Genomic DNA, 18,116 nt, shown 5'->3' with positions numbered 1-18,116 from the left:
GGAATCATCTCCCGAAAGGCTGAGCAAGCAGGAAAGTAGACCAATAGTTGTCACATTTTTGGGAATCCTGAGAAGTTTTGCATTCCAAACTGAGCAAATAAAAGCCCTGCCGGAGAATCGATCCCTGATTGCACTAAATATATGCTCCATGAAGACAGTTCACACGTGAGGTGTGAGCAATTCCAAGCCTGACACTTTACATTCTAGTCTCAAATCGAGACTTTGCAGTCCATGGGCTTCAGAGTCTCCTTGCATCCAGCAAAACGTTAGAGTGCAGTCGAGGGGATGTAGCTCAGTGGTAGAGCGCATGCTTCGCATGTATGAGGCCCCGGGTTCAATCCCCGGCATCTCCAGGAGTCTCTGTTCTCTATCTTGGCTTTTTCCAGAAGGCTAGCCTGCCATCTTGTGGAAAGTAGAGGTTTCTCGGGCAGTTGGGGGTCAGAACCCCGCTTAAATTGTTTGCTTTGAAAAATGTGTTTGGAGTAGGCATAGTTTCCACTTTTCAAGAAAATCTGAGAATTTTGCTTGCCAAAAGGAGGAAAGAAATGCCCTCTCTGAGGATCGAACTCAGGACCTTCAGATTATGAGACTGACGCGCTGCCTACTGCGCTAAGAAGGCTGCACACAAGCATCTCTAAATAGGACTATAGACCATGAAGATATTCCAGGTACGAGGCTTAAGGATTTTCCTGGCTGAGACTTTATGCTGCAGTGTCAAATGGGTTGACTTGGCAGCCAGTAAAACTTGGCAGACATGGGGATGTAGCTCAGTGGTAGAGCGCATGCTTTGCATGTATGAGGCCCCGGGTTCAATCCCCGGCATCTCCAGACTTTTGCCATGCTTGTCTCGGATTTTGGCAGAAAACAAGGCTGGCTATCAGTATTAAGGAAGAGATATGTCATGCAACTGGGATACCAACCCCACTTAAACTGTGAGACGTTTGCCTTGAAAAAACCCATGAAATGGGGCTATCTCATTTTTGATGCTTATACAACAGAAGAATCTTACTTGTTTAAGCCATCAAAGTGATGATTAATCTTGGCAATCTTAATACATTTAGGATAGAAATCTGTGGCAGCCCTCTTGGTCATTGGTAAGGGTTCTTCCTCGAAAGCAGAGACTCTTACTTTTCTGGTAACTTTGAGGGGGAGTGGCAGGTAATATTGATGATGTGCATCTGTCTGCTCCTGGTCCCCACCCTCCACAACCTTTCTTGAGCGAGAGATAATTTTGGTGCTACGGAAGTTTGCCACTACTCCTTCGATAGCTCAGTTGGTAGAGCGGAGGACTGTAGCATAAATTCAGGCATCCTTAGGTCGCTGGTTCAAATCCGGCTCGAAGGATTTTGTGGTTTAATTTCCATGGCTTTTGCTTTGAATCAACAATACCTTCCATTGACTATGAAAAATTCCCAGAGCTTCGATAAATACCGGAAAAGAAGCGTACTCTATCTGCTTTCAAAGGGAATGGATGACATAGTCGTCGCTAGGGGAGGTGTGAAGAACAGTCAAGGAAACCTGCTGATCAGAACTAATACCAAAGCGTTGCATTAATATATATATGCCCTTGGCAGACTTCCAATTGCACTGCTCCAAAGGTAGCTGCTTGGCAGCCAATCACACTATGACTTGCCTTCAATTTGAATGTATACCGATGGGCAAGAGGGAATATCCAATGGAATCATCTCCCGAAAGGCTGAGCAAGCAGGAAAGTAGACCAATAGTTGTCACATTTTTGGGAATCCTGAGAAGTTTTGCATTCCAAACTGAGCAAATAAAAGCCCTGCCGGAGAATCGATCCCTGATTGCACTAAATATATGCTCCATGAAGACAGTTCACACGTGAGGTGTGAGCAATTCCAAGCCTGACACTTTACATTCTAGTCTCAAATCGAGACTTTGCAGTCCATGGGCTTCAGAGTCTCCTTGCATCCAGCAAAACGTTAGAGTGCAGTCGAGGGGATGTAGCTCAGTGGTAGAGCGCATGCTTCGCATGTATGAGGCCCCGGGTTCAATCCCCGGCATCTCCAGGAGTCTCTGTTCTCTATCTTGGCTTTTTCCAGAAGGCTAGCCTGCCATCTTGTGGAAAGTAGAGGTTTCTCGGGCAGTTGGGGGTCAGAACCCCGCTTAAATTGTTTGCTTTGAAAAATGTGTTTGGAGTAGGCATAGTTTCCACTTTTCAAGAAAATCTGAGAATTTTGCTTGCCAAAAGGAGGAAAGAAATGCCCTCTCTGAGGATCGAACTCAGGACCTTCAGATTATGAGACTGACGCGCTGCCTACTGCGCTAAGAAGGCTGCACACAAGCATCTCTAAATAGGACTATAGACCATGAAGATATTCCAGGTACGAGGCTTAAGGATTTTCCTGGCTGAGACTTTATGCTGCAGTGTCAAATGGGTTGACTTGGCAGCCAGTAAAACTTGGCAGACATGGGGATGTAGCTCAGTGGTAGAGCGCATGCTTTGCATGTATGAGGCCCCGGGTTCAATCCCCGGCATCTCCAGACTTTTGCCATGCTTGTCTCGGATTTTGGCAGAAAACAAGGCTGGCTATCAGTATTAAGGAAGAGATATGTCATGCAACTGGGATACCAACCCCACTTAAACTGTGAGACGTTTGCCTTGAAAAAACCCATGAAATGGGGCTATCTCATTTTTGATGCTTATACAACAGAAGAATCTTACTTGTTTAAGCCATCAAAGTGATGATTAATCTTGGCAATCTTAATACATTTAGGATAGAAATCTGTGGCAGCCCTCTTGGTCATTGGTAAGGGTTCTTCCTCGAAAGCAGAGACTCTTACTTTTCTGGTAACTTTGAGGGGGAGTGGCAGGTAATATTGATGATGTGCATCTGTCTGCTCCTGGTCCCCACCCTCCACAACCTTTCTTGAGCGAGAGATAATTTTGGTGCTACGGAAGTTTGCCACTACTCCTTCGATAGCTCAGTTGGTAGAGCGGAGGACTGTAGCATAAATTCAGGCATCCTTAGGTCGCTGGTTCAAATCCGGCTCGAAGGATTTTGTGGTTTAATTTCCATGGCTTTTGCTTTGAATCAACAATACCTTCCATTGACTATGAAAAATTCCCAGAGCTTCGATAAATACCGGAAAAGAAGCGTACTCTATCTGCTTTCAAAGGGAATGGATGACATAGTCGTCGCTAGGGGAGGTGTGAAGAACAGTCAAGGAAACCTGCTGATCAGAACTAATACCAAAGCGTTGCATTAATATATGTATGCCCTTGGCAGACTTCCAATTGCACTGCTCCAAAGGTAGCTGCTTGGCAGCCAATCACACTATGACTTGCCTTCAATTTGAATGTATACCGATGGGCAAGAGGGAATATCCAATGGAATCATCTCCCGAAAGGCTGAGCAAGCAGGAAAGTAGACCAATAGTTGTCACATTTTTGGGAATCCTGAGAAGTTTTGCATTCCAAACTGAGCAAATAAAAGCCCTGCCGGAGAATCGATCCCTGATTGCACTAAATATATGCTCCATGAAGACAGTTCACACGTGAGGTGTGAGCAATTCCAAGCCTGACACTTTACATTCTAGTCTCAAATCGAGACTTTGCAGTCCATGGGCTTCAGAGTCTCCTTGCATCCAGCAAAACGTTAGAGTGCAGTCGAGGGGATGTAGCTCAGTGGTAGAGCGCATGCTTCGCATGTATGAGGCCCCGGGTTCAATCCCCGGCATCTCCAGGAGTCTCTGTTCTCTATCTTGGCTTTTTCCAGAAGGCTAGCCTGCCATCTTGTGGAAAGTAGAGGTTTCTCGGGCAGTTGGGGGTCAGAACCCCGCTTAAATTGTTTGCTTTGAAAAATGTGTTTGGAGTAGGCATAGTTTCCACTTTTCAAGAAAATCTGAGAATTTTGCTTGCCAAAAGGAGGAAATAAATGCCCTCTCTGAGGATCGAACTCAGGACCTTCAGATTATGAGACTGACGCGCTGCCTACTGCGCTAAGAAGGCTGCACACACGCATCTCTAAATAGGACTATAGACCATGAAGATATTCCAGGTACGAGGCTTAAGGATTTTCCTGGCTGAGACTTTATGCTGCAGTGTCAAATGGGTTGACTTGGCAGCCAGTAAAACTTGGCAGACATGGGGATGTAGCTCAGTGGTAGAGCGCATGCTTTGCATGTATGAGGCCCCGGGTTCAATCCCCGGCATCTCCAGACTTTTGCCATGCTTGTCTCGGATTTTGGCAGAAAACAAGGCTGGCTATCAGTATTAAGGAAGAGATATGTCATGCAACTGGGATACCAACCCCACTTAAACTGTGAGACGTTTGCCTTGAAAAAACCCATGAAATGGGGCTATCTCATTTTTGATGCTTATACAACAGAAGAATCTTACTTGTTTAAGCCATCAAAGTGATGATTAATCTTGGCAATCTTAATACATTTAGGATAGAAATCTGTGGCAGCCCTCTTGGTCATTGGTAAGGGTTCTTCCTCGAAAGCAGAGACTCTTACTTTTCTGGTAACTTTGAGGGGGAGTGGCAGGTAATATTGATGATGTGCATCTGTCTGCTCCTGGTCCCCACCCTCCACAACCTTTCTTGAGCGAGAGATAATTTTGGTGCTACGGAAGTTTGCCACTACTCCTTCGATAGCTCAGTTGGTAGAGCGGAGGACTGTAGCATAAATTCAGGCATCCTTAGGTCGCTGGTTCAAATCCGGCTCGAAGGATTTTGTGGTTTAATTTCCATGGCTTTTGCTTTGAATCAACAATACCTTCCATTGACTATGAAAAATTCCCAGAGCTTCGATAAATACCGGAAAAGAAGCGTACTCTATCTGCTTTCAAAGGGAATGGATGACATAGTCGTCGCTAGGGGAGGTGTGAAGAACAGTCAAGGAAACCTGCTGATCAGAACTAATACCAAAGCGTTGCATTAATATATATATGCCCTTGGCAGACTTCCAATTGCACTGCTCCAAAGGTAGCTGCTTGGCAGCCAATCACACTATGACTTGCCTTCAATTTGAATGTATACCGATGGGCAAGAGGGAATATCCAATGGAATCATCTCCCGAAAGGCTGAGCAAGCAGGAAAGTAGACCAATAGTTGTCACATTTTTGGGAATCCTGAGAAGTTTTGCATTCCAAACTGAGCAAATAAAAGCCCTGCCGGAGAATCGATCCCTGATTGCACTAAATATATGCTCCATGAAGACAGTTCACACGTGAGGTGTGAGCAATTCCAAGCCTGACACTTTACATTCTAGTCTCAAATCGAGACTTTGCAGTCCATGGGCTTCAGAGTCTCCTTGCATCCAGCAAAACGTTAGAGTGCAGTCGAGGGGATGTAGCTCAGTGGTAGAGCGCATGCTTCGCATGTATGAGGCCCCGGGTTCAATCCCCGGCATCTCCAGGAGTCTCTGTTCTCTATCTTGGCTTTTTCCAGAAGGCTAGCCTGCCATCTTGTGGAAAGTAGAGGTTTCTCGGGCAGTTGGGGGTCAGAACCCCGCTTAAATTGTTTGCTTTGAAAAATGTGTTTGGAGTAGGCATAGTTTCCACTTTTCAAGAAAATCTGAGAATTTTGCTTGCCAAAAGGAGGAAAGAAATGCCCTCTCTGAGGATCGAACTCAGGACCTTCAGATTATGAGACTGACGCGCTGCCTACTGCGCTAAGAAGGCTGCACACAAGCATCTCTAAATAGGACTATAGACCATGAAGATATTCCAGGTACGAGGCTTAAGGATTTTCCTGGCTGAGACTTTATGCTGCAGTGTCAAATGGGTTGACTTGGCAGCCAGTAAAACTTGGCAGACATGGGGATGTAGCTCAGTGGTAGAGCGCATGCTTTGCATGTATGAGGCCCCGGGTTCAATCCCCGGCATCTCCAGACTTTTGCCATGCTTGTCTCGGATTTTGGCAGAAAACAAGGCTGGCTATCAGTATTAAGGAAGAGATATGTCATGCAACTGGGATACCAACCCCACTTAAACTGTGAGACGTTTGCCTTGAAAAAACCCATGAAATGGGGCTATCTCATTTTTGATGCTTATACAACAGAAGAATCTTACTTGTTTAAGCCATCAAAGTGATGATTAATCTTGGCAATCTTAATACATTTAGGATAGAAATCTGTGGCAGCCCTCTTGGTCATTGGTAAGGGTTCTTCCTCGAAAGCAGAGACTCTTACTTTTCTGGTAACTTTGAGGGGGAGTGGCAGGTAATATTGATGATGTGCATCTGTCTGCTCCTGGTCCCCACCCTCCACAACCTTTCTTGAGCGAGAGATAATTTTGGTGCTACGGAAGTTTGCCACTACTCCTTCGATAGCTCAGTTGGTAGAGCGGAGGACTGTAGCATAAATTCAGGCATCCTTAGGTCGCTGGTTCAAATCCGGCTCGAAGGATTTTGTGGTTTAATTTCCATGGCTTTTGCTTTGAATCAACAATACCTTCCATTGACTATGAAAAATTCCCAGAGCTTCGATAAATACCGGAAAAGAAGCGTACTCTATCTGCTTTCAAAGGGAATGGATGACATAGTCGTCGCTAGGGGAGGTGTGAAGAACAGTCAAGGAAACCTGCTGATCAGAACTAATACCAAAGCGTTGCATTAATATATATATGCCCTTGGCAGACTTCCAATTGCACTGCTCCAAAGGTAGCTGCTTGGCAGCCAATCACACTATGACTTGCCTTCAATTTGAATGTATACCGATGGGCAAGAGGGAATATCCAATGGAATCATCTCCCGAAAGGCTGAGCAAGCAGGAAAGTAGACCAATAGTTGTCACATTTTTGGGAATCCTGAGAAGTTTTGCATTCCAAACTGAGCAAATAAAAGCCCTGCCGGAGAATCGATCCCTGATTGCACTAAATATATGCTCCATGAAGACAGTTCACACGTGAGGTGTGAGCAATTCCAAGCCTGACACTTTACATTCTAGTCTCAAATCGAGACTTTGCAGTCCATGGGCTTCAGAGTCTCCTTGCATCCAGCAAAACGTTAGAGTGCAGTCGAGGGGATGTAGCTCAGTGGTAGAGCGCATGCTTCGCATGTATGAGGCCCCGGGTTCAATCCCCGGCATCTCCAGGAGTCTCTGTTCTCTATCTTGGCTTTTTCCAGAAGGCTAGCCTGCCATCTTGTGGAAAGTAGAGGTTTCTCGGGCAGTTGGGGGTCAGAACCCCGCTTAAATTGTTTGCTTTGAAAAATGTGTTTGGAGTAGGCATAGTTTCCACTTTTCAAGAAAATCTGAGAATTTTGCTTGCCAAAAGGAGGAAATAAATGCCCTCTCTGAGGATCGAACCCAGGACCTTCAGATTATGAGACTGACGCGCTGCCTACTGCGCTAAGAAGGCTGCACACAAGCATCTCTAAATAGGACTATAGACCATGAAGATATTCCAGGTACGAGGCTTAAGGATTTTCCTGGCTGAGACTTTATGCTGCAGTGTCAAATGGGTTGACTTGGCAGCCAGTAAAACTTGGCAGACATGGGGATGTAGCTCAGTGGTAGAGCGCATGCTTTGCATGTATGAGGCCCCGGGTTCAATCCCCGGCATCTCCAGACTTTTGCCATGCTTGTCTCGGATTTTGGCAGAAAACAAGGCTGGCTATCAGTATTAAGGAAGAGATATGTCATGCAACTGGGATACCAACCCCACTTAAACTGTGAGACGTTTGCCTTGAAAAAACCCATGAAATGGGGCTATCTCATTTTTGATGCTTATACAACAGAAGAATCTTACTTGTTTAAGCCATCAAAGTGATGATTAATCTTGGCAATCTTAATACATTTAGGATAGAAATCTGTGGCAGCCCTCTTGGTCATTGGTAAGGGTTCTTCCTCGAAAGCAGAGACTCTTACTTTTCTGGTAACTTTGAGGGGGAGTGGCAGGTAATATTGATGATGTGCATCTGTCTGCTCCTGGTCCCCACCCTCCACAACCTTTCTTGAGCGAGAGATAATTTTGGTGCTACGGAAGTTTGCCACTACTCCTTCGATAGCTCAGTTGGTAGAGCGGAGGACTGTAGCATAAATTCAGGCATCCTTAGGTCGCTGGTTCAAATCCGGCTCGAAGGATTTTGTGGTTTAATTTCCATGGCTTTTGCTTTGAATCAACAATACCTTCCATTGACTATGAAAAATTCCCAGAGCTTCGATAAATACCGGAAAAGAAGCGTACTCTATCTGCTTTCAAAGGGAATGGATGACATAGTCGTCGCTAGGGGAGGTGTGAAGAACAGTCAAGGAAACCTGCTGATCAGAACTAATACCAAAGCGTTGCATTAATATATGTATGCCCTTGGCAGACTTCCAATTGCACTGCTCCAAAGGTAGCTGCTTGGCAGCCAATCACACTATGACTTGCCTTCAATTTGAATGTATACCGATGGGCAAGAGGGAATATCCAATGGAATCATCTCCCGAAAGGCTGAGCAAGCAGGAAAGTAGACCAATAGTTGTCACATTTTTGGGAATCCTGAGAAGTTTTGCATTCCAAACTGAGCAAATAAAAGCCCTGCCGGAGAATCGATCCCTGATTGCACTAAATATATGCTCCATGAAGACAGTTCACACGTGAGGTGTGAGCAATTCCAAGCCTGACACTTTACATTCTAGTCTCAAATCGAGACTTTGCAGTCCATGGGCTTCAGAGTCTCCTTGCATCCAGCAAAACGTTAGAGTGCAGTCGAGGGGATGTAGCTCAGTGGTAGAGCGCATGCTTCGCATGTATGAGGCCCCGGGTTCAATCCCCGGCATCTCCAGGAGTCTCTGTTCTCTATCTTGGCTTTTTCCAGAAGGCTAGCCTGCCATCTTGTGGAAAGTAGAGGTTTCTCGGGCAGTTGGGGGTCAGAACCCCGCTTAAATTGTTTGCTTTGAAAAATGTGTTTGGAGTAGGCATAGTTTCCACTTTTCAAGAAAATCTGAGAATTTTGCTTGCCAAAAGGAGGAAAGAAATGCCCTCTCTGAGGATCGAACTCAGGACCTTCAGATTATGAGACTGACGCGCTGCCTACTGCGCTAAGAAGGCTGCACACAAGCATCTCTAAATAGGACTATAGACCATGAAGATATTCCAGGTACGAGGCTTAAGGATTTTCCTGGCTGAGACTTTATGCTGCAGTGTCAAATGGGTTGACTTGGCAGCCAGTAAAACTTGGCAGACATGGGGATGTAGCTCAGTGGTAGAGCGCATGCTTTGCATGTATGAGGCCCCGGGTTCAATCCCCGGCATCTCCAGACTTTTGCCATGCTTGTCTCGGATTTTGGCAGAAAACAAGGCTGGCTATCAGTATTAAGGAAGAGATATGTCATGCAACTGGGATACCAACCCCACTTAAACTGTGAGACGTTTGCCTTGAAAAAACCCATGAAATGGGGCTATCTCATTTTTGATGCTTATACAACAGAAGAATCTTACTTGTTTAAGCCATCAAAGTGATGATTAATCTTGGCAATCTTAATACATTTAGGATAGAAATCTGTGGCAGCCCTCTTGGTCATTGGTAAGGGTTCTTCCTCGAAAGCAGAGACTCTTACTTTTCTGGTAACTTTGAGGGGGAGTGGCAGGTAATATTGATGATGTGCATCTGTCTGCTCCTGGTCCCCACCCTCCACAACCTTTCTTGAGCGAGAGATAATTTTGGTGCTACGGAAGTTTGCCACTACTCCTTCGATAGCTCAGTTGGTAGAGCGGAGGACTGTAGCATAAATTCAGGCATCCTTAGGTCGCTGGTTCAAATCCGGCTCGAAGGATTTTGTGGTTTAATTTCCATGGCTTTTGCTTTGAATCAACAATACCTTCCATTGACTATGAAAAATTCCCAGAGCTTCGATAAATACCGGAAAAGAAGCGTACTCTATCTGCTTTCAAAGGGAATGGATGACATAGTCGTCGCTAGGGGAGGTGTGAAGAACAGTCAAGGAAACCTGCTGATCAGAACTAATACCAAAGCGTTGCATTAATATATGTATGCCCTTGGCAGACTTCCAATTGCACTGCTCCAAAGGTAGCTGCTTGGCAGCCAATCACACTATGACTTGCCTTCAATTTGAATGTATACCGATGGGCAAGAGGGAATATCCAATGGAATCATCTCCCGAAAGGCTGAGCAAGCAGGAAAGTAGACCAATAGTTGTCACATTTTTGGGAATCCTGAGAAGTTTTGCATTCCAAACTGAGCAAATAAAAGCCCTGCCGGAGAATCGATCCCTGATTGCACTAAATATATGCTCCATGAAGACAGTTCACACGTGAGGTGTGAGCAATTCCAAGCCTGACACTTTACATTCTAGTCTCAAATCGAGACTTTGCAGTCCATGGGCTTCAGAGTCTCCTTGCATCCAGCAAAACGTTAGAGTGCAGTCGAGGGGATGTAGCTCAGTGGTAGAGCGCATGCTTCGCATGTATGAGGCCCCGGGTTCAATCCCCGGCATCTCCAGGAGTCTCTGTTCTCTATCTTGGCTTTTTCCAGAAGGCTAGCCTGCCATCTTGTGGAAAGTAGAGGTTTCTCGGGCAGTTGGGGGTCAGAACCCCGCTTAAATTGTTTGCTTTGAAAAATGTGTTTGGAGTAGGCATAGTTTCCACTTTTCAAGAAAATCTGAGAATTTTGCTTGCCAAAAGGAGGAAATAAATGCCCTCTCTGAGGATCGAACTCAGGACCTTCAGATTATGAGACTGACGCGCTGCCTACTGCGCTAAGAAGGCTGCACACAAGCATCTCTAAATAGGACTATAGACCATGAAGATATTCCAGGTACGAGGCTTAAGGATTTTCCTGGCTGAGACTTTATGCTGCAGTGTCAAATGGGTTGACTTGGCAGCCAGTAAAACTTGGCAGACATGGGGATGTAGCTCAGTGGTAGAGCGCATGCTTTGCATGTATGAGGCCCCGGGTTCAATCCCCGGCATCTCCAGACTTTTGCCATGCTTGTCTCGGATTTTGGCAGAAAACAAGGCTGGCTATCAGTATTAAGGAAGAGATATGTCATGCAACTGGGATACCAACCCCACTTAAACTGTGAGACGTTTGCCTTGAAAAAACCCATGAAATGGGGCTATCTCATTTTTGATGCTTATACAACAGAAGAATCTTACTTGTTTAAGCCATCAAAGTGATGATTAATCTTGGCAATCTTAATACATTTAGGATAGAAATCTGTGGCAGCCCTCTTGGTCATTGGTAAGGGTTCTTCCTCGAAAGCAGAGACTCTTACTTTTCTGGTAACTTTGAGGGGGAGTGGCAGGTAATATTGATGATGTGCATCTGTCTGCTCCTGGTCCCCACCCTCCACAACCTTTCTTGAGCGAGAGATAATTTTGGTGCTACGGAAGTTTGCCACTACTCCTTCGATAGCTCAGTTGGTAGAGCGGAGGACTGTAGCATAAATTCAGGCATCCTTAGGTCGCTGGTTCAAATCCGGCTCGAAGGATTTTGTGGTTTAATTTCCATGGCTTTTGCTTTGAATCAACAATACCTTCCATTGACTATGAAAAATTCCCAGAGCTTCGATAAATACCGGAAAAGAAGCGTACTCTATCTGCTTTCAAAGGGAATGGATGACATAGTCGTCGCTAGGGGAGGTGTGAAGAACAGTCAAGGAAACCTGCTGATCAGAACTAATACCAAAGCGTTGCATTAATATATATATGCCCTTGGCAGACTTCCAATTGCACTGCTCCAAAGGTAGCTGCTTGGCAGCCAATCACACTATGACTTGCCTTCAATTTGAATGTATACCGATGGGCAAGAGGGAATATCCAATGGAATCATCTCCCGAAAGGCTGAGCAAGCAGGAAAGTAGACCAATAGTTGTCACATTTTTGGGAATCCTGAGAAGTTTTGCATTCCAAACTGAGCAAATAAAAGCCCTGCCGGAGAATCGATCCCTGATTGCACTAAATATATGCTCCATGAAGACAGTTCACACGTGAGGTGTGAGCAATTCCAAGCCTGACACTTTACATTCTAGTCTCAAATCGAGACTTTGCAGTCCATGGGCTTCAGAGTCTCCTTGCATCCAGCAAAACGTTAGAGTGCAGTCGAGGGGATGTAGCTCAGTGGTAGAGCGCATGCTTCGCATGTATGAGGCCCCGGGTTCAATCCCCGGCATCTCCAGGAGTCTCTGTTCTCTATCTTGGCTTTTTCCAGAAGGCTAGCCTGCCATCTTGTGGAAAGTAGAGGTTTCTCGGGCAGTTGGGGGTCAGAACCCCGCTTAAATTGTTTGCTTTGAAAAATGTGTTTGGAGTAGGCATAGTTTCCACTTTTCAAGAAAATCTGAGAATTTTGCTTGCCAAAAGGAGGAAAGAAATGCCCTCTCTGAGGATCGAACTCAGGACCTTCAGATTATGAGACTGACGCGCTGCCTACTGCGCTAAGAAGGCTGCACACAAGCATCTCTAAATAGGACTATAGACCATGAAGATATTCCAGGTACGAGGCTTAAGGATTTTCGTGGCTGAGACTTTATGCTGCAGTGTCAAATGGGTTGACTTGGCAGCCAGTAAAACTTGGCAGACATGGGGATGTAGCTCAGTGGTAGAGCGCATGCTTTGCATGTATGAGGCCCCGGGTTCAATCCCCGGCATCTCCAGACTTTTGCCATGCTTGTCTCGGATTTTGGCAGAAAACAAGGCTGGCTATCAGTATTAAGGAAGAGATATGTCATGCAACTGGGATACCAACCCCACTTAAACTGTGAGACGTTTGCCTTGAAAAAACCCATGAAATGGGGCTATCTCATTTTTGATGCTTATACAACAGAAGAATCTTACTTGTTTAAGCCATCAAAGTGATGATTAATCTTGGCAATCTTAATACATTTAGGATAGAAATCTGTGGCAGCCCTCTTGGTCATTGGTAAGGGTTCTTCCTCGAAAGCAGAGACTCTTACTTTTCTGGTAACTTTGAGGGGGAGTGGCAGGTAATATTGATGATGTGCATCTGTCTGCTCCTGGTCCCCACCCTCCACAACCTTTCTTGAGCGAGAGATAATTTTGGTGCTACGGAAGTTTGCCACTACTCCTTCGATAGCTCAGTTGGTAGAGCGGAGGACTGTAGCATAAATTCAGGCATCCTTAGGTCGCTGGTTCAAATCCGGCTCGAAGGATTTTGTGGTTTAATTTCCATGGCTTTTGCTTTGAATCAACAATACCTTCCATTGACTATGAAAAATTCCCAGAGCTTCGATAAATACCGGAAAAGAAGCGTACTCTATCTGCTTTCAAAGGGAATGGATGACATAGTCGTCGCTACGGGAGGTGTGAAGAACAGTCAAGGAAACCTGCTGATCAGAACTAATACCAAAGCGTTGCATTAATATATATATGCCCTTGGCAGACTTCCAATTGCACTGCTCCAAAGGTAGCTGCTTGGCAGCCAATCACACTATGACTTGCCTTCAATTTGAATGTATACCGATGGGCAAGAGGGAATATCCAATGGAATCATCTCCCGAAAGGCTGAGCAAGCAGGAAAGTAGACCAATAGTTGTCACATTTTTGGGAATCCTGAGAAGTTTTGCATTCCAAACTGAGCAAATAAAAGCCCTGCCGGAGAATCGATCCCTGATTGCACTAAATATATGCTCCATGAAGACAGTTCACACGTGAGGTGTGAGCAATTCCAAGCCTGACACTTTACATTCTAGTCTCAAATCGAGACTTTGCAGTCCATGGGCTTCAGAGTCTCCTTGCATCCAGCAAAACGTTAGAGTGCAGTCGAGGGGATGTAGCTCAGTGGTAGAGCGCATGCTTCGCATGTATGAGGCCCCGGGTTCAATCCCCGGCATCTCCAGGAGTCTCTGTTCTCTATCTTGGCTTTTTCCAGAAGGCTAGCCTGCCATCTTGTGGAAAGTAGAGGTTTCTCGGGCAGTTGGGGGTCAGAACCCCGCTTAAATTGTTTGCTTTGAAAAATGTGTTTGGAGTAGGCATAGTTTCCACTTTTCAAGAAAATCTGAGAATTTTGCTTGCCAAAAGGAGGAAAGAAATGCCCTCTCTGAGGATCGAACTCAGGACCTTCAGATTATGAGACTGACGCGCTGCCTACTGCGCTAAGAAGGCTGCACACAAGCATCTCTAAATAGGACTATAGACCATGAAGATATTCCAGGTACGAGGCTTAAGGATTTTCCTGGCTGAGACTTTATGCTGCAGTGTCAAATGGGTTGACTTGGCAGCCAGTAAAACTTGGCAGACATGGGGATGTAGCTCAGTGGTAGAGCGCATGCTTTGCATGTATGAGGCCCCGGGTTCAATCCCCGGCATCTCCAGACTTTTGCCATGCTTGTCTCGGATTTTGGCAGAAAACAAGGCTGGCTATCAGTATTAAGGAAGAGATATGTCATGCAACTGGGATACCAACCCCACTTAAACTGTGAGACGTTTGCCTTGAAAAAACCCATGAAATGGGGCTATCTCATTTTTGATGCTTATACAACAGAAGAATCTTACTTGTTTAAGCCATCAAAGTGATGATTAATCTTGGCAATCTTAATACATTTAGGATAGAAATCTGTGGCAGCCCTCTTGGTCATTGGTAAGGGTTCTTCCTCGAAAGCAGAGACTCTTACTTTTCTGGTAACTTTGAGGGGGAGTGGCAGGTAATATTGATGATGTGCATCTGTCTGCTCCTGGTCCCCACCCTCCACAACCTTTCTTGAGCGAGAGATAATTTTGGTGCTACGGAAGTTTGCCACTACTCCTTCGATAGCTCAGTTGGTAGAGCGGAGGACTGTAGCATAAATTCAGGCATCCTTAGGTCGCTGGTTCAAATCCGGCTCGAAGGATTTTGTGGTTTAATTTCCATGGCTTTTGCTTTGAATCAACAATACCTTCCATTGACTATGAAAAATTCCCAGAGCTTCGATAAATACCGGAAAAGAAGCGTACTCTATCTGCTTTCAAAGGGAATGGATGACATAGTCGTCGCTAGGGGAGGTGTGAAGAACAGTCAAGGAAACCTGCTGATCAGAACTAATACCAAAGCGTTGCATTAATATATGTATGCCCTTGGCAGACTTCCAATTGCACTGCTCCAAAGGTAGCTGCTTGGCAGCCAATCACACTATGACTTGCCTTCAATTTGAATGTATACCGATGGGCAAGAGGGAATATCCAATGGAATCATCTCCCGAAAGGCTGAGCAAGCAGGAAAGTAGACCAATAGTTGTCACATTTTTGGGAATCCTGAGAAGTTTTGCATTCCAAACTGAGCAAATAAAAGCCCTGCCGGAGAATCGATCCCTGATTGCACTAAATATATGCTCCATGAAGACAGTTCACACGTGAGGTGTGAGCAATTCCAAGCCTGACACTTTACATTCTAGTCTCAAATCGAGACTTTGCAGTCCATGGGCTTCAGAGTCTCCTTGCATCCAGCAAAACGTTAGAGTGCAGTCGAGGGGATGTAGCTCAGTGGTAGAGCGCATGCTTCGCATGTATGAGGCCCCGGGTTCAATCCCCGGCATCTCCAGGAGTCTCTGTTCTCTATCTTGGCTTTTTCCAGAAGGCTAGCCTGCCATCTTGTGGAAAGTAGAGGTTTCTCGGGCAGTTGGGGGTCAGAACCCCGCTTAAATTGTTTGCTTTGAAAAATGTGTTTGGAGTAGGCATAGTTTCCACTTTTCAAGAAAATCTGAGAATTTTGCTTGCCAAAAGGAGGAAAGAAATGCCCTCTCTGAGGATCGAACTCAGGACCTTCAGATTATGAGACTGACGCGCTGCCTACTGCGCTAAGAAGGCTGCACACAAGCATCTCTAAATAGGACTATAGACCATGAAGATATTCCAGGTACGAGGCTTAAGGATTTTCCTGGCTGAGACTTTATGCTGCAGTGTCAAATGGGTTGACTTGGCAGCCAGTAAAACTTGGCAGACATGGGGATGTAGCTCAGTGGTAGAGCGCATGCTTTGCATGTATGAGGCCCCGGGTTCAATCCCCGGCATCTCCAGACTTTTGCCATGCTTGTCTCGGATTTTGGCAGAAAACAAGGCTGGCTATCAGTATTAAGGAAGAGATATGTCATGCAACTGGGATACCAACCCCACTTAAACTGTGAGACGTTTGCCTTGAAAAAACCCATGAAATGGGGCTATCTCATTTTTGATGCTTATACAACAGAAGAATCTTACTTGTTTAAGCCATCAAAGTGATGATTAATCTTGGCAATCTTAATACATTTAGGATAGAAATCTGTGGCAGCCCTCTTGGTCATTGGTAAGGGTTCTTCCTCGAAAGCAGAGACTCTTACTTTTCTGGTAACTTTGAGGGGGAGTGGCAGGTAATATTGATGATGTGCATCTGTCTGCTCCTGGTCCCCACCCTCCACAACCTTTCTTGAGCGAGAGATAATTTTGGTGCTACGGAAGTTTGCCACTACTCCTTCGATAGCTCAGTTGGTAGAGCGGAGGACTGTAGCATAAATTCAGGCATCCTTAGGTCGCTGGTTCAAATCCGGCTCGAAGGATTTTGTGGTTTAATTTCCATGGCTTTTGCTTTGAATCAACAATACCTTCCATTGACTATGAAAAATTCCCAGAGCTTCGATAAATACCGGAAAAGAAGCGTACTCTATCTGCTTTCAAAGGGAATGGATGACATAGTCGTCGCTAGGGGAGGTGTGAAGAACAGTCAAGGAAACCTGCTGATCAGAACTAATACCAAAGCGTTGCATTAATATATATATGCCCTTGGCAGACTTCCAATTGCACTGCTCCAAAGGTAGCTGCTTGGCAGCCAATCACACTATGACTTGCCTTCAATTTGAATGTATACCGATGGGCAAGAGGGAATATCCAATGGAATCATCTCCCGAAAGGCTGAGCAAGCAGGAAAGTAGACCAATAGTTGTCACATTTTTGGGAATCCTGAGAAGTTTTGCATTCCAAACTGAGCAAATAAAAGCCCTGCCGGAGAATCGATCCCTGATTGCACTAAATATATGCTCCATGAAGACAGTTCACACGTGAGGTGTGAGCAATTCCAAGCCTGACACTTTACATTCTAGTCTCAAATCGAGACTTTGCAGTCCATGGGCTTCAGAGTCTCCTTGCATCCAGCAAAACGTTAGAGTGCAGTCGAGGGGATGTAGCTCAGTGGTAGAGCGCATGCTTCGCATGTATGAGGCCCCGGGTTCAATCCCCGGCATCTCCAGGAGTCTCTGTTCTCTATCTTGGCTTTTTCCAGAAGGCTAGCCTGCCATCTTGTGGAAAGTAGAGGTTTCTCGGGCAGTTGGGGGTCAGAACCCCGCTTAAATTGTTTGCTTTGAAAAATGTGTTTGGAGTAGGCATAGTTTCCACTTTTCAAGAAAATCTGAGAATTTTGCTTGCCAAAAGGAGGAAAGAAATGCCCTCTCTGAGGATCGAACTCAGGACCTTCAGATTATGAGACTGACGCGCTGCCTACTGCGCTAAGAAGGCTGCACACAAGCATCTCTAAATAGGACTATAGACCATGAAGATATTCCAGGTACGAGGCTTAAGGATTTTCCTGGCTGAGACTTTATGCTGCAGTGTCAAATGGGTTGACTTGGCAGCCAGTAAAACTTGGCAGACATGGGGATGTAGCTCAGTGGTAGAGCGCATGCTTTGCATGTATGAGGCCCCGGGTTCAATCCCCGGCATCTCCAGACTTTTGCCATGCTTGTCTCGGATTTTGGCAGAAAACAAGGCTGGCTATCAGTATTAAGGAAGAGATATGTCATGCAACTGGGATACCAACCCCACTTAAACTGTGAGACGTTTGCCTTGAAAAAACCCATGAAATGGGGCTATCTCATTTTTGATGCTTATACAACAGAAGAATCTTACTTGTTTAAGCCATCAAAGTGATGATTAATCTTGGCAATCTTAATACATTTAGGATAGAAATCTGTGGCAGCCCTCTTGGTCATTGGTAAGGGTTCTTCCTCGAAAGCAGAGACTCTTACTTTTCTGGTAACTTTGAGGGGGAGTGGCAGGTAATATTGATGATGTGCATCTGTCTGCTCCTGGTCCCCACCCTCCACAACCTTTCTTGAGCGAGAGATAATTTTGGTGCTACGGAAGTTTGCCACTACTCCTTCGATAGCTCAGTTGGTAGAGCGGAGGACTGTAGCATAAATTCAGGCATCCTTAGGTCGCTGGTTCAAATCCGGCTCGAAGGATT

The 18,116-nt window shown here is 45.4% G+C and overlaps 44 non-coding genes across 44 annotated transcripts; 33 read left to right on the top strand and 11 right to left on the bottom strand.

The window, feature by feature from the left end:
• Positions 1–281: 281 nt before the first annotated feature.
• On the top strand, positions 282–353 carry TRNAA-CGC (transfer RNA alanine (anticodon CGC)). The gene has a single exon. It is a non-coding gene; the product is annotated as a tRNA-Ala (tRNA).
• Positions 354–546: 193 nt separating this feature from the next.
• Positions 547–619, bottom strand: TRNAM-CAU (transfer RNA methionine (anticodon CAU)). The gene has a single exon. It is a non-coding gene; the product is annotated as a tRNA-Met (tRNA).
• Positions 620–756: 137 nt separating this feature from the next.
• TRNAA-UGC (transfer RNA alanine (anticodon UGC)) lies at positions 757–828 on the top strand. Its single transcript has one exon. It is a non-coding gene; the product is annotated as a tRNA-Ala (tRNA).
• Positions 829–1,258: 430 nt separating this feature from the next.
• Positions 1,259–1,344, top strand: TRNAY-GUA (transfer RNA tyrosine (anticodon GUA)). The gene is given in 2 exon segments: positions 1,259–1,295; positions 1,309–1,344. It is a non-coding gene; the product is annotated as a tRNA-Tyr (tRNA).
• Positions 1,345–1,958: 614 nt separating this feature from the next.
• TRNAA-CGC (transfer RNA alanine (anticodon CGC)) lies at positions 1,959–2,030 on the top strand. The gene has a single exon. It is a non-coding gene; the product is annotated as a tRNA-Ala (tRNA).
• Positions 2,031–2,223: 193 nt separating this feature from the next.
• On the bottom strand, positions 2,224–2,296 carry TRNAM-CAU (transfer RNA methionine (anticodon CAU)). Its single transcript has one exon. It is a non-coding gene; the product is annotated as a tRNA-Met (tRNA).
• Positions 2,297–2,433: 137 nt separating this feature from the next.
• TRNAA-UGC (transfer RNA alanine (anticodon UGC)) lies at positions 2,434–2,505 on the top strand. The gene has a single exon. It is a non-coding gene; the product is annotated as a tRNA-Ala (tRNA).
• Positions 2,506–2,935: 430 nt separating this feature from the next.
• Positions 2,936–3,021, top strand: TRNAY-GUA (transfer RNA tyrosine (anticodon GUA)). Its single transcript is given in 2 exon segments — positions 2,936–2,972; positions 2,986–3,021. It is a non-coding gene; the product is annotated as a tRNA-Tyr (tRNA).
• A 614-nt stretch (positions 3,022–3,635) lies between these two features.
• On the top strand, positions 3,636–3,707 carry TRNAA-CGC (transfer RNA alanine (anticodon CGC)). The gene has a single exon. It is a non-coding gene; the product is annotated as a tRNA-Ala (tRNA).
• A 193-nt stretch (positions 3,708–3,900) lies between these two features.
• On the bottom strand, positions 3,901–3,973 carry TRNAM-CAU (transfer RNA methionine (anticodon CAU)). Its single transcript has one exon. It is a non-coding gene; the product is annotated as a tRNA-Met (tRNA).
• A 137-nt stretch (positions 3,974–4,110) lies between these two features.
• Positions 4,111–4,182, top strand: TRNAA-UGC (transfer RNA alanine (anticodon UGC)). The gene has a single exon. It is a non-coding gene; the product is annotated as a tRNA-Ala (tRNA).
• A 430-nt stretch (positions 4,183–4,612) lies between these two features.
• On the top strand, positions 4,613–4,698 carry TRNAY-GUA (transfer RNA tyrosine (anticodon GUA)). The gene is given in 2 exon segments: positions 4,613–4,649; positions 4,663–4,698. It is a non-coding gene; the product is annotated as a tRNA-Tyr (tRNA).
• A 614-nt stretch (positions 4,699–5,312) lies between these two features.
• Positions 5,313–5,384, top strand: TRNAA-CGC (transfer RNA alanine (anticodon CGC)). The gene has a single exon. It is a non-coding gene; the product is annotated as a tRNA-Ala (tRNA).
• Positions 5,385–5,577: 193 nt separating this feature from the next.
• On the bottom strand, positions 5,578–5,650 carry TRNAM-CAU (transfer RNA methionine (anticodon CAU)). The gene has a single exon. It is a non-coding gene; the product is annotated as a tRNA-Met (tRNA).
• A 137-nt stretch (positions 5,651–5,787) lies between these two features.
• TRNAA-UGC (transfer RNA alanine (anticodon UGC)) lies at positions 5,788–5,859 on the top strand. Its single transcript has one exon. It is a non-coding gene; the product is annotated as a tRNA-Ala (tRNA).
• Positions 5,860–6,289: 430 nt separating this feature from the next.
• Positions 6,290–6,375, top strand: TRNAY-GUA (transfer RNA tyrosine (anticodon GUA)). The gene is given in 2 exon segments: positions 6,290–6,326; positions 6,340–6,375. It is a non-coding gene; the product is annotated as a tRNA-Tyr (tRNA).
• A 614-nt stretch (positions 6,376–6,989) lies between these two features.
• On the top strand, positions 6,990–7,061 carry TRNAA-CGC (transfer RNA alanine (anticodon CGC)). The gene has a single exon. It is a non-coding gene; the product is annotated as a tRNA-Ala (tRNA).
• A 193-nt stretch (positions 7,062–7,254) lies between these two features.
• TRNAM-CAU (transfer RNA methionine (anticodon CAU)) lies at positions 7,255–7,327 on the bottom strand. Its single transcript has one exon. It is a non-coding gene; the product is annotated as a tRNA-Met (tRNA).
• A 137-nt stretch (positions 7,328–7,464) lies between these two features.
• Positions 7,465–7,536, top strand: TRNAA-UGC (transfer RNA alanine (anticodon UGC)). The gene has a single exon. It is a non-coding gene; the product is annotated as a tRNA-Ala (tRNA).
• A 430-nt stretch (positions 7,537–7,966) lies between these two features.
• TRNAY-GUA (transfer RNA tyrosine (anticodon GUA)) lies at positions 7,967–8,052 on the top strand. Its single transcript is given in 2 exon segments — positions 7,967–8,003; positions 8,017–8,052. It is a non-coding gene; the product is annotated as a tRNA-Tyr (tRNA).
• A 614-nt stretch (positions 8,053–8,666) lies between these two features.
• Positions 8,667–8,738, top strand: TRNAA-CGC (transfer RNA alanine (anticodon CGC)). The gene has a single exon. It is a non-coding gene; the product is annotated as a tRNA-Ala (tRNA).
• A 193-nt stretch (positions 8,739–8,931) lies between these two features.
• TRNAM-CAU (transfer RNA methionine (anticodon CAU)) lies at positions 8,932–9,004 on the bottom strand. The gene has a single exon. It is a non-coding gene; the product is annotated as a tRNA-Met (tRNA).
• A 137-nt stretch (positions 9,005–9,141) lies between these two features.
• TRNAA-UGC (transfer RNA alanine (anticodon UGC)) lies at positions 9,142–9,213 on the top strand. Its single transcript has one exon. It is a non-coding gene; the product is annotated as a tRNA-Ala (tRNA).
• A 430-nt stretch (positions 9,214–9,643) lies between these two features.
• Positions 9,644–9,729, top strand: TRNAY-GUA (transfer RNA tyrosine (anticodon GUA)). The gene is given in 2 exon segments: positions 9,644–9,680; positions 9,694–9,729. It is a non-coding gene; the product is annotated as a tRNA-Tyr (tRNA).
• Positions 9,730–10,343: 614 nt separating this feature from the next.
• TRNAA-CGC (transfer RNA alanine (anticodon CGC)) lies at positions 10,344–10,415 on the top strand. The gene has a single exon. It is a non-coding gene; the product is annotated as a tRNA-Ala (tRNA).
• Positions 10,416–10,608: 193 nt separating this feature from the next.
• On the bottom strand, positions 10,609–10,681 carry TRNAM-CAU (transfer RNA methionine (anticodon CAU)). The gene has a single exon. It is a non-coding gene; the product is annotated as a tRNA-Met (tRNA).
• A 137-nt stretch (positions 10,682–10,818) lies between these two features.
• TRNAA-UGC (transfer RNA alanine (anticodon UGC)) lies at positions 10,819–10,890 on the top strand. The gene has a single exon. It is a non-coding gene; the product is annotated as a tRNA-Ala (tRNA).
• Positions 10,891–11,320: 430 nt separating this feature from the next.
• Positions 11,321–11,406, top strand: TRNAY-GUA (transfer RNA tyrosine (anticodon GUA)). The gene is given in 2 exon segments: positions 11,321–11,357; positions 11,371–11,406. It is a non-coding gene; the product is annotated as a tRNA-Tyr (tRNA).
• A 614-nt stretch (positions 11,407–12,020) lies between these two features.
• TRNAA-CGC (transfer RNA alanine (anticodon CGC)) lies at positions 12,021–12,092 on the top strand. Its single transcript has one exon. It is a non-coding gene; the product is annotated as a tRNA-Ala (tRNA).
• A 193-nt stretch (positions 12,093–12,285) lies between these two features.
• TRNAM-CAU (transfer RNA methionine (anticodon CAU)) lies at positions 12,286–12,358 on the bottom strand. Its single transcript has one exon. It is a non-coding gene; the product is annotated as a tRNA-Met (tRNA).
• A 137-nt stretch (positions 12,359–12,495) lies between these two features.
• Positions 12,496–12,567, top strand: TRNAA-UGC (transfer RNA alanine (anticodon UGC)). The gene has a single exon. It is a non-coding gene; the product is annotated as a tRNA-Ala (tRNA).
• Positions 12,568–12,997: 430 nt separating this feature from the next.
• TRNAY-GUA (transfer RNA tyrosine (anticodon GUA)) lies at positions 12,998–13,083 on the top strand. Its single transcript is given in 2 exon segments — positions 12,998–13,034; positions 13,048–13,083. It is a non-coding gene; the product is annotated as a tRNA-Tyr (tRNA).
• Positions 13,084–13,697: 614 nt separating this feature from the next.
• TRNAA-CGC (transfer RNA alanine (anticodon CGC)) lies at positions 13,698–13,769 on the top strand. The gene has a single exon. It is a non-coding gene; the product is annotated as a tRNA-Ala (tRNA).
• A 193-nt stretch (positions 13,770–13,962) lies between these two features.
• TRNAM-CAU (transfer RNA methionine (anticodon CAU)) lies at positions 13,963–14,035 on the bottom strand. Its single transcript has one exon. It is a non-coding gene; the product is annotated as a tRNA-Met (tRNA).
• A 137-nt stretch (positions 14,036–14,172) lies between these two features.
• On the top strand, positions 14,173–14,244 carry TRNAA-UGC (transfer RNA alanine (anticodon UGC)). The gene has a single exon. It is a non-coding gene; the product is annotated as a tRNA-Ala (tRNA).
• Positions 14,245–14,674: 430 nt separating this feature from the next.
• On the top strand, positions 14,675–14,760 carry TRNAY-GUA (transfer RNA tyrosine (anticodon GUA)). Its single transcript is given in 2 exon segments — positions 14,675–14,711; positions 14,725–14,760. It is a non-coding gene; the product is annotated as a tRNA-Tyr (tRNA).
• Positions 14,761–15,374: 614 nt separating this feature from the next.
• On the top strand, positions 15,375–15,446 carry TRNAA-CGC (transfer RNA alanine (anticodon CGC)). Its single transcript has one exon. It is a non-coding gene; the product is annotated as a tRNA-Ala (tRNA).
• Positions 15,447–15,639: 193 nt separating this feature from the next.
• TRNAM-CAU (transfer RNA methionine (anticodon CAU)) lies at positions 15,640–15,712 on the bottom strand. Its single transcript has one exon. It is a non-coding gene; the product is annotated as a tRNA-Met (tRNA).
• A 137-nt stretch (positions 15,713–15,849) lies between these two features.
• On the top strand, positions 15,850–15,921 carry TRNAA-UGC (transfer RNA alanine (anticodon UGC)). The gene has a single exon. It is a non-coding gene; the product is annotated as a tRNA-Ala (tRNA).
• Positions 15,922–16,351: 430 nt separating this feature from the next.
• On the top strand, positions 16,352–16,437 carry TRNAY-GUA (transfer RNA tyrosine (anticodon GUA)). Its single transcript is given in 2 exon segments — positions 16,352–16,388; positions 16,402–16,437. It is a non-coding gene; the product is annotated as a tRNA-Tyr (tRNA).
• Positions 16,438–17,051: 614 nt separating this feature from the next.
• TRNAA-CGC (transfer RNA alanine (anticodon CGC)) lies at positions 17,052–17,123 on the top strand. The gene has a single exon. It is a non-coding gene; the product is annotated as a tRNA-Ala (tRNA).
• Positions 17,124–17,316: 193 nt separating this feature from the next.
• TRNAM-CAU (transfer RNA methionine (anticodon CAU)) lies at positions 17,317–17,389 on the bottom strand. The gene has a single exon. It is a non-coding gene; the product is annotated as a tRNA-Met (tRNA).
• Positions 17,390–17,526: 137 nt separating this feature from the next.
• On the top strand, positions 17,527–17,598 carry TRNAA-UGC (transfer RNA alanine (anticodon UGC)). Its single transcript has one exon. It is a non-coding gene; the product is annotated as a tRNA-Ala (tRNA).
• Positions 17,599–18,028: 430 nt separating this feature from the next.
• Positions 18,029–18,114, top strand: TRNAY-GUA (transfer RNA tyrosine (anticodon GUA)). The gene is given in 2 exon segments: positions 18,029–18,065; positions 18,079–18,114. It is a non-coding gene; the product is annotated as a tRNA-Tyr (tRNA).
• Positions 18,115–18,116: the final 2 nt, after the last annotated feature.

The sequence above is a fragment of the Lissotriton vulgaris genome, unplaced genomic scaffold, assembly GCF_964263255.1.
Source record: "Lissotriton vulgaris unplaced genomic scaffold, aLisVul1.2 SCAFFOLD_2797, whole genome shotgun sequence".
NCBI lineage: Eukaryota > Metazoa > Chordata > Amphibia > Caudata > Salamandridae > Lissotriton > Lissotriton vulgaris.
This window is presented reverse-complemented; position numbering and strand designations above follow the sequence as displayed.